This window comes from Syngnathus typhle, linkage group LG5 (assembly GCF_033458585.1).
Source record: "Syngnathus typhle isolate RoL2023-S1 ecotype Sweden linkage group LG5, RoL_Styp_1.0, whole genome shotgun sequence".
NCBI lineage: Eukaryota > Metazoa > Chordata > Actinopteri > Syngnathiformes > Syngnathidae > Syngnathus > Syngnathus typhle.
The window spans coordinates 1477501-1488455 of record NC_083742.1 but is presented as its reverse complement, the minus strand read 5'-3'; the positions used below and the strand labels follow the sequence as shown (position 1 = coordinate 1488455).

General features: G+C 59.3%; 1 pseudogene; it reads left to right on the top strand.

The window, feature by feature from the left end:
* Positions 1–4778: 4778 nt before the first annotated feature.
* The window catches only part of LOC133154878 (28S ribosomal RNA), a 9754-nt pseudogene continuing 3577 nt past the window's right edge, over positions 4779–10955 (top strand).

The window sequence follows — 10955 nt, the reverse complement described above, 5'->3', positions numbered from 1 at the left end:
GCCAGGCTGGGTGCCAAAGCCCATTCATTTACAACGGCCGGCGGTGCTTTATTTAACACAGAGTGTTTTGCTCAAGTCCATCTTTAAAGGATGTGGCTGTTCGGAGTGCTTAAAACACACGTGGCACTTGTTCATCAAACCGCCACTGCTCAAAGCGAACTTCAAATTGTCTGCTTTGTATGCAACATAATGCTATTTTCGACCGGCTGGCGGGGCTTCCTTGAATGCCAGTCCGCCTTTCGAGCTGTCCTGCCCGGCGTGGGTTTGCGTCCGCGCCCGGTAACATTATGGAAGCTAAAAAAATTAAAAAAATAAAATAAATAAAAAAGAAATCTAAGTGCGAGTGCTGGTGTATTTACTCGTCGTGTCCACCGGAGGGAGGCAACTCCCCGCCGCAGCTGCAGCGGCAGCTTTGAAAAGTCATCCTGGCCGCCTGGAGCTCTGCGCGGGGGGGCGAAACGTCCCGTGGTACCAGGTCGCGCTGCGCCGTCTGCCTGGCCAAATTGGGCCCGCTGGAAGTCATTCATGCTCCGCAATCTCCGCCGCGGTGCTTAAAAAGCGCCCACCCGCACTGCTGGTGCTTTTTTCGGCCATCTCGTCCGCGTGTGCGTTCGCGGCCCGCTGGAAGTCATTCATGCTCCGCGATCTCCGCCGCGGTGCTTAAAAAGCGCCCACCCGCACTGCTGGTGCTTTTTTCGGCCATCTCGTCCGCGTGTGCGTTCGCGGCCCGCTGGAAGTCATTCATGCTCCGCGATCTCCGCCGCGGTGCTTAAAAAGCGCCCACCCGCACTGCTGGTGCTTTTTTCGGCCATCTCGTCCGCGTGTGCGTTCGCGGCCCGCTGGAAGTCATTCATGCTCCGCGATCTCCGCCGCGGTGCTTAAAAAGCGTCCACCCGCACTGCTGGTGCTTTTTCCGCCCATCTCGTCCGCGTGCTGCGTCCCGTGCGAGGTACCAGGTCGCGCTGCACCGTCTGCCTGGCTGCTTTGGGCCGGCTGGAAGTCTATTAAAGCTCCGTGATCTCTGCCGCGGTGCTCAAAAAGCGTCCTTCCGCTCTCCTGGAGCTTCCTTCGGCCATCTCGCGCGTGTGCACGCCCTCCCAATGGCCCCGGGAGCGTGTGGGGAAGTCACAAAGTTCCGTCAGACCGGAGACAATTTCACCTCAGGGCTACACCGTAGCTGACACACCGACACAGCTTTTCGAGTTTTACCCTTGCTCGTCAAGAAGCCATCTAACGTGAGCATATGCATATGAGAATGTCGAAAATTCGGCCTCTCCACCACGGAGGTCGGTGAGAATTTCGGAATATTTTCTAAGTGCGAGCGTGGGCTGCCGCTTGTTCCGTCCGAGTGGCGACGGTTCCACGGTCGGCCCCGAATGTCGAAAATTCGGCCTCTCCACCACGGAGGTCAGTGAGAATTTCGGAATATTTTCTAAGTGCGAGCGTGGGCTGCCGCCTGTTCCGTCCGAGTGGCGACGGTTCCCCGGTCGGCCCCGAATGTCGAAAATTCGGCCTCTCCACCACGGAGGTCAGTGAGAATTTCGGAATATTTTCTAAGTGCGAGCGTGGGCTGCCGCCTGTTCCGTCCGAGTGGCGACGGTTCCCCGGTCGGCCCCGAATGTCGAAAATTCGGCCTCTCCACCACGGAGGTCGGTGAGAATTTCGGAATATTTTCTAAGTGCGAGCGTGGGCTGCCGCACAAGCTGTCCGAGTGCCGACGGTTCCCCGGTCGGCCGCGAATGTCGAAAATTCGGCCTCTCCACCACGGAGGTCGGTGAGAATTTCGAAATATTTTCTAAGTTCCAGCGTGGGCTGCCGCACAAGCTGTCCGAATTGCGAAGGTTCCCCGGTCGGATCCGAATCGCGAAAATTCGGCCTCTCTCCCTGGAGCTCACGCCAACTCTGGCGAATATTTTCTAAGTGCCAACGGCTCTTGAGCCGCAAAGTGTCCGCTCCGCGCTGGTTCCCGCGGTTGGCCACAAAGAGCGAAAAATCAGCCTCTCTCCCTGGCGCTCGCGCTGACTCTGGCGAATATTTCCTAAGTGCCAACGGCTCTTGCGCGGTCAAGTGTTCGCTCCGCGCTGGTTCCCGCGGTCGGCCACAAAGAGCGAAAAATCAGCCTCTCTCCCTGGAGCTCGCGCTGTTTCTGGCGAATATTTCCTAAGTGCCAACGGCTCTTGCGCCGTCAAGTGTCCGCTTTGGCTGGTTCCCGTGGTCGACCACAAATAGCAGAAAATCAGCCTCTTCCCCTGGAGCTCGCGCCAACTCAGGCGAAAAACTTCTAAGTGCCAACGGCTCTTGCGCCGTAAAGTGTCCGCTTTGGCTGGTTCCCGCGGTCGGCCACAAATAGCAGAAAATCAGCCTCTTCCCCCTGAAGCTCGCGCCAACTCTGGCGAAAAATTTCTAAGTGCCAACGGCTCTTGCGCCGTAAAGTGTCCGCTTTGGCTGGTTCCCGCGGTCGGCCACAAATAGCAGAAAATCAGCCTCTTCCCCTGGAGCTCGCGCCAACTCAGGTGAAAAACTTCTAAGTGCCAACGGCTCTTGCGCCGTAAAGTGTCCGCTTTGGCTGGTTCCCGCGGTCGGCCACAAATAGCAGAAAATCAGCCTCTTCCCCCTGGAGCTCGCGCCAACTTTGGCGAAAAATTTCTAAGTGCCAACAGCTCTTGCGCCGTAAAGTGTCCGCTCCGCGCTGGTTCCTCGGTCGGCCGCAAATAGCAAAAAATCAGCCTCTCGCCCTGGAGCTCCCTCCGAAATTTGGCGAAAATTTTCAAAGTCCCTTCAGGTACCAGGGGTTGGGGTACCAGGGGTAGTTGCAGTACCAGCTTTGGTCTGTTGGTGCGCCAGAGTACGATGAGTTGGTCCCCCTAGTCACTGTACTCATTACCTTTACCCCCAAATCGCAAAATATAGTCAGAACGAGTGTGGGGAACACAAAATGTTGCCCCGAGAACCAGGCGGCTGGTGTCTCTAGCGTTGTGTTCCGCCCCCAAAAAGTGTTCACCTGCTCGGACAGCGAACCTAGGAGCTACGGCAAAGCACTCTGGAAGTGCAAGAGCGAAAATTTTTCTAAGTACAAAAACTCTCGAAAATTTTCAAAGTGCCACATTGCTCGAAAATTTTCAAAGTGCTACATGTTTTCCATCCAAGGAAGGAATAGTGGAGGACCGGCCGACTCCTTAAACACAGGCGGGCGGAACGACGGGGAGGACCGTCCGCCTCCTTAAACACAGGCCGGTGGAACGTTTGGCAGAATCTCGTGGAGGACCGGCCGCCTCCTTAAACACGACTGGCAGAACCGCGTGATGGCCGCCTGCTCCCGGCGCCCGCACGTAAGCGAACACCCCCCTCCCGGGGACGGCCGTCTGCTCCCGGCCGCCATCCTTCACCCCCTCACCTTCCGGACCCCCGTCTGCTCCCAGCGGGCCTCCGAGTACCCCCCCTTCTCCCGAACTGACCGACAGGCAATGAGACCCGCCTTGGTAGGGCCCCCACCGGCCCCGGCTCGCGCCGGGGTTGGGTGGACGGTTCCTCCCCACTTGCGGGTCGCTCTCCGTGGAGGACCGGCCGCCTCACTAAACATAGGCCGGGCGAAAATCTGCGAATGTTATCCATCCAAGGAAGGAGGAACCGGCCGCCTCCATAAACACAGGCCGGCCGAAAATCTGCGAATGTTATCCATCCAAGGAGGGAGGACCGGCCGCCTCACTAAACATAGGCCGGGCGAAAATCTGCGAATGTTATCCATCCAAGGAGGGAGGAACCGGCCGCCTCCTCAAACCACCGGCCGGGCCAAAATCTGCGAATGTTATCCATCCAAGGACGGAGGAACCGGCCGCCTCCTTAAACACAGGTCGGGCGAAAATCTGCGAATGTTATCCATCCAAGGACGGAGGACCGGCCGCCTCCTTAAACACAGGCCGGTGGGAACGACTGGCAGAATCGCGTGACGGCCGCTTGCTCCCGGCGTCCGCACGTGAACAAACACCCCCCTCCCGGGGACGGCCGTCTGCTCCCGGCCGCCGTCCTTCACCCCCCTCAGCTTCCGGACCCCCGTCTGCTCCCGGCGGGCCTCCGAGTACCCTCCCCTTCTCCCGAACTGAGCGACTGGCACTCATGACCCGCCTTGGTAGGGCCCCCACCGGCCCCGGCTCGCGCCGGCGTTGGGTGGACGGTTCCTCCCCACTTGCGGGTCGCACTCTAGCGCCTCGGCCGCTGCGAGAGCGTGCGCTACGCGCCGCCCCCGCAGGCCTTGGCGCGACCGTACGGCAGCGAGACCGAGACGCCCCGAATTACGCACCTAGAGGAAATCAACGGAGGCCGAGCGCGCGATCCGATCGTGGCACGCCGCGTGGGCGTCCGCCGGCCGCGCCGGTCTACCGCGAATGCTGTTTCTCAAACCCTTGCCTAACCAGACGGCACCGCGGGATGTGCTGTCCCACTCTGCTCGACTATCCGAATAGCCTTTCCCGACTGCCGCGTTGCGGGAGGCGTCTTTCGTGCCGCCGGTGGCGTATGACCTTCCGCGTGAGGCGTGCGGGCTCGGGGGGGCCGCAACGACCGAGTCTCGGGGCGCGACCTTCGTCCCCTTAAGTGCAGACCCGCGACGTCCGCTTCCCCGTCGACCCTCCCGCAATGGGTCCGGGCGCGGCTGCCGGTGGAGTTAGCGACCATCGCGCTGCCCGCGTCCCGTTCCCACCGCGGACGGTCGGCGCGGAAAGATCCAGCGAGCCCGCCCCGCCTCGGCGGAGGGCCGGCTGCGCCTACTACCCCCTCATTTCCCACCTCAGATCAGACGAGACGACCCGCTGAATTTAGTAAGCATATTACTAAGCGGAGGAAAATAAACTAAGCAGGATTCCCTCAGTAGCGGCGAGCGAAGAGGGAAGAGCCCAGCGCTGAATCCCCGCCCGGCTTTGGGCGCGGGAAATGTAGCGTACAGAAGGTCGTTGCGCCCGACACCGCCCGGAGGGGGCCCGAGTCCTTCTGATGGAGGCTCTGCCCAGGGACGGTGTGAGGCCGGTAGCGGCCCCCGGCGCGCCGGGGCGCGGCCTTCTCGGAGTCGGGTTGTTTGTGAATGCAGCCCAAAGCGGGTGGTAAACTCCATTTAAGGCTAAATACTGGCACGAGACCGATAGAGGACAATTACCTTAAGGGAAAGGTGAAAAGAACTTTGAAGAGAGAGTTCAACAGGGCGTGAAACCGTTGAGAGGTAAACGGGTGGGGACCACGCAGTCCGATCGGGGGATTCAACCCGGCTGGTATTGGCGGCCGGCTGGTATTGGCGGCCGCCTGGGGCGTCGCGGGGGGCTGACCCTTTCGGGGGCCTGGCCTTCACGCGTGCGTTCTCGGAGTCGGACGTCCCCGGGCCGGGCGCACTTCCCCCGTGGTGTGCGTCGCGACCGTCCCTGGGTTGGCTTGGAAGGGTCTGGGGCGAAGGTGGCGCAGGCGGCGGGGCGGTGCGGGGGGGCCTTCGGGCTCTCCGGCCATTTCCGCACCCGCGCTGTACAGCGCTTTCCTTACTCCGACTTTGCCGCTTCCCCCCGGGGACGTGGAAGTACTTGCTGTGCCTTCCGAACTAGGACGGGGCCCCTTCGCCCCAGGCGCGGCCGAAAGGCGCGGACTGTTCTCGGTGCGCGTTGGCCTGTCGCGCCGCTAGGGCGGGGATCGGTCGTCGAAGTAGACGTCAGGGGTCCGCGGCGATTGTGGCAGCCCACCCGACCCGTCTTGAAACATGGACCAAGGAGTTTAACACGCGCGCGAGTCGGAGGGCACGAACGAACCCCTATTTCCGGCGCAATGAAAGTGAGGAGCCGGCGCGCTCCCATGGGTCAGGCGCCCCACCGGCCCGTCTCGCCCGCAGCGTCGGGGAGGTGGAGCTCGAGCGCGCGCGATGAGACCCGAAAGATGGTGAACTATGCCCGGGCAGGGCGAAGCCAGAGGAAACCCTGGTGGAGGCCCGCAGCGGTCCTGACGTGCAAATCGGTCGTCCGACCTGGGTATAGGGGCAAAAGACTAATCGAACCATCTAGTAGCTGGTTCCTTCCGAAGTTTCCCTCAGGATAGCTGGCACTCGAACTATATGCAGTTTTATCTGGTAAAGCCAATGACTAGAGGCTTTGGGGCCGAAACGATCTCAACCTATTCTCAAACTTTAAATGGGTAAGAAGCCCGGCTCGCTGACCTGGAGCCAGGCGTGGAATGCGAGTGCCCAGTGGGCCACTTTTGGTAAGCAGAACTGGTGCTGCGGGATGAACCGAACGCCGGGTTAAGGCGCCCGATGCCGACGCTCATCAGTGCCCAGAAAAGGTGTTGGTCGATATAAACAGCAGGACGGTGGCCATGGAAGTCGGAATCCGCTAAGGAGTGTGTAACAACTCACCTGCCAAATCAACTAGCCCTGAAAATGGATGGCGCTGGAGCGTCGGGCCCACACCCGGCCGTCGCCGGCAAAAAGGGAACGGAAACTAGGCCGCGACGAGTAGGAAGGCCGCCGATGCGGTAACGCAAACGATCCCGGAGAAGCTGGCGGGAGCCCCGGGGAGCGTTCTCTTTTCTTAGTGAAGGGCAGGGCGCCCTGGAATGGGTTCGCCCCGAGAGAGGGGCCTGCGCCCTGGAAAGCGTTGCGGTTCCGGCGGCGTCCGGTGAGCCCCCGTCGGCCCTTGAAAATCCGGGGGAGACAGTATAAATCTCACGCCAGGCCGTAGCCATATCCGCAGCAGGTCTCCAAGGTGAACAGCCTCTGGCATGTTAGAACAAGGCTGGTAAGGGAAGTCGACAAATCGGATCCGTAACTTCGGGACAAGGATTGGCTCTAAGGGCTGGGTCGGTCAGGCTGGGGTGAGAAGCAGGGCTGGGCGCGTCCGCGGCTGGGGGAGCGGCCGCCCTGTCGCTCGCCCCGTTGGATCAGGCGGTTTCGTGCGCGCTGTTAGTTCGGTGGGGGTCCAGGCGTGCGTCGGTCAGGCGCCGGTGCTTTCTCGTTTGCTTCCCGGGCGGGCGGTGGGTCGCGGGGTCTGCGGTGGGTGTCGGGCGAAAGCCCGCCCCGCCCTGCCCCTTTCCCGCAGGCCACCCGGTGTAGGTCGCGGGGGGCGCTTGGTGGCTCCGGCGCGCGTTCCCCGGCGAGCGCAGTCGCCGGCCGTCGGTGAAGGCGGTGTCGCGGGGGGTGTCGGGTGGCGGGCGCGCTCGGCGGCCGTCCGCTCGGTGCGCTCCCGGCGGGTGGCCTCGGCCGACGCTAAGCAGCTGGCTTAGAACTGGAACGGACCAGGGGAATCCGACAGTTTAATTAAAACAAAGCATCGCGAAGGTCCACGGTGGGTGTTGACGCGATGTGATTTCTGCCCAGTGCTCTGAATGTCAAAGTGAAGAAATTCAATGAAGCACGGGTAAACGGCGGGAGTAACTATGACTCTCTTAAGCATGTAAGCCGGGGGTCACGGGCCATGGCAGTCGCTCAAAGGAGCAGCCGGAGGCGGGCTGATCTTTGGCTGTCAGTCGCGTCATGTAAGATTGCACCTCCTCATGGTGCCCGCTGGTAACGGCTGTGCGGTTTCAGATACCCCGCACTACCCGGCCAACGCGATCAGCCTAAGGGGGAACGGCGCCCTCACATTATCCTCCTGCACAGTGCGTGACAAGGTGTTGGCCAGAATTGCCGTCCTGGCTCATCAAATCGGTAGGCGTGCAGACTGTGGGAAGGGGCTGCATGGCTGGGCGACCTTCCTGACCCGAAAGGTGAGAATGTTCTCCCTGAGCCCTACTTGTGTTCGGTAGTGTCTCGGACTCTGTGACAGTCTGATATCTCTGATGGTGGGATGAAAATCTTTGAGACTGCGAGGCTCCTGAGCTTATGTCTGTTCCCGGCTTTGGCTCATATGTAAACTCCCCAGGGTGGGCGCTTGTTCCCAGCGGCCAAACTTACCCCCTCCCTAACGACCGGTCCCTGTCTGTTCCCGACGGCCACCGGGTACCCCCCCAACTTTCCCAAACTGACCGACTGGCAATATAGGCTCGCCTTGGAGAGGGCCCCTGCCGGCCTCAACCTAGGTTGACGTTGGGCGGACGGTTCCTCTCTGTTAGGTCTAAATACCATCAGACATTTAACCACACGCTGGAAGGAAGAGGAGAAAAGAACCAGAACAGGTTTACTCGCGAGGAGAACGATAGAGAGAGGAAACTCGGTTACAATCTCCATCAATTCTGAGTTCTCCCTCCACGTGCTCCTCTATTTAATGTTTTGGTTTCCCTGGTTACAGAGGCGTTGCTACACTAAAGGGAGGGGAGATTGTGTCTGTAGCAACGTTGATTAGCTAAGGAATGTAGTGTGGTGTGAATTAGCACTTCATTGTCGGCCCGTGACCCCCGCAGAGTTTGTCCATCTGTTCTCCTCCAGTTGTTGGCCGAGTCGTCCGCGAGCGAGATCAGGTAACTCCTGTGGAACAATGCAACTAAACCTTGGCTAGACTTTATCTACTTAGTAAATTAACACGCAATAAGAATGAGTGACTTGTCCTAAACACTTGAACAAACATTGAGTAAATATGGGATAACTTGTAACCATCTATGAACCAAACCTACAGTTAACTAAAAGGAATGAAGTTTCTTTCAACCAATTAAGAACATTTCGCCTATGCAAATAAGCTCTGCTCATTGTTAATGAAGGCCTCTTACAGGAACAAAAACACACAGATAACATAAGGACAGGAAGGATACAATCCACAGGGATCAAAAGAAATCCCTGTCACTAATGAGAAAGAAACTAGATGAAAGGAAAGCCATAAACTCATAAATGACAAGGCTTTACTTAAATTATTCCAACACTCTCCCTGTGAGTCGCACTCTAACACCTCTGTAGGCTGGCTTAGCGTTCGCTCAGCGCTCTGTTGGTATGCAAGGTGTGACCGTATGGTAGCGAGACCGAGATGACCCGAATCTGCGCACTGGTGTGGGCGGCGCCGAGTGGTATGGAACGGAGGCCAGGCTGAGTGGGTGGGTGTCACGTGGATACCTGTGTGCTCGTTTGGGCCTTTGCTTAAAGGTGTTTCTCAAATCCTCTTGGGGCGAGTATGTGATGTACGGGGAGAGGTGGCTGGTTTGTTGCAGGCCGCTTTTCTCCCTGTCGATGAGCTCCATAGCTCTGCCGTAGGCTCTCTGGGCCTTTGTAGCTCCGGGCAGTTGGGTTGCAAGTCGTCCGTTGGCTGGCTTTACCGGGGGCGAGTCTGACACTGTGTGGCAGGCCTCTCCTTAGTGGGTTGGGTTGCGGTGACTATCAAGTTGGTTGCTAGGCTGCGCGGCCTAGCGGACGGCTGCCCGGGGTTGATCTCGATGTATAGCCCAACAGAATTGGGACACTTTGTTGTCTTGTGTGTTCTCACGGTAGTGAGGCCGTAGGCATGTCTGATATCTTACGGACTACCCAGGATAGCCGTTCTGGGTTACCAAAATCAGCTGAGGCGCAGCTCGGAGAGGGGCTGTTGCTGCTCGAGCGACCTCCCTGTGGCGTGCTTGAGGTTGGGCACGTGCGCGGCCAGCGAATCAACCTCTCCGGGGGCCATGGGGACCAACCACCGGAGGCATTGCTTGGGGTCCCCAAACGGCTTGTAGTCACTTCTACGGGCCATGAGGAGCCGAAGGAGCGGGTGGACCCTGACTGGCGAAGCTCTTGAGAACTCCTCAGTGGTGTCTGAATCAATGGCCTCCGTTGCTTCTGGTATGAGAGTTGGGGTGGCGGAGGTCGTGCTAGCGTTGCAGCCTGCTCTCCGTGTTGGCGTGGATAATGAGACGGGAGAGGGCCCGTCCAAGAAACGGCGTGTGAGGGGACCGAGGCCTCCGGACCAAGTCTTGGTGTATCTGCCTCGAGAGTCCATGGACTGCCCACTGTGTGGGGCACGTGTGGTTGGTATGCGTAGGTTGGGGTTGCATTGCGCTTCCCGGCATGCGGGTGTCTCCATCGTGTACGGTTGTCGTGAGTGCGAAAGACGCGGTGAAAACAGTCATGCTATTCGGTGTCATGTCTCGAAATGCCGAGGCGTGCGCAGGGTGGGTGACGAACAAGGGGTCGCTTGCGATCACTGAGGGCGCCGTTTTCGGACGGTTGTTGGAGTGTCTCAGCATAAGCGGCAGGCCCATGCAGCGGAGTGGTTCACGGCTCGTAAAGAGCGGAGCCGGGAACGTAAGGGTCCAAAGAGAGAGAGGAAGTGGAGCGTGAAGGAGGAGGCTCGGATGGTAAAGCTTATGGAGAAGTACAGGAATCATAAGCATAAGAATGTGATGGTGGCCCGGATGTTGGGAACGGGCAAGTCCGGAGAGCAGGTGAGGTGGAAGTGGGGGTCCCTGTGCGGACGTGCAGCAGGCGGTGCGTCTGGTGTGCGTTGGCGAGCCCTGGCTGCCAGGGCGACGCCCCAGAAATGGACCTCCCCCCCGTCGCTTCCATATCTGGTGGAGAATAGAGTTCTGGAAGAGCTGCTGGCGGGGGGAGTGGAGCATCGGGCCACCGCTGCCTTAGTCAAGAAAGCAAGTCGGGAGCCTAGCCTGATCGAGTCCTCTGCTTTGGATCTCATGAAAGGCCTAGGGGGTAAGGTAGTGTGGCCGACAAAGTCCGCGAGGTCCAGACCTCGAGACCAATGGAAGACGGGTTGGGCGAGGCGTCTCGTTCGACGTAGGAGAGTGTTCTACCACCAGCAGCGCGGCTATTCTGAGGCAAGGAAGGGGCTGGCACGGCGGATCTTATATGGTATGACGCCCCAGAGGTGTGATTTGCCGCTGGAGATGGTGGATAGGCACTTCAGGAGTAAATGGGAAACGGTTAGGCCGTTTTATGGAATGGAGGGCTTCGAGGTGGGACTGACCGCGGATAACGAACCATTCTACCACCCGATCCTGGGGCCGGAAGTTGTATCTAACTTGGCTAAGATGGGATCAGGAAGCGGGCTCTTCTTGACTGGGACCCGGACGGTACGTAA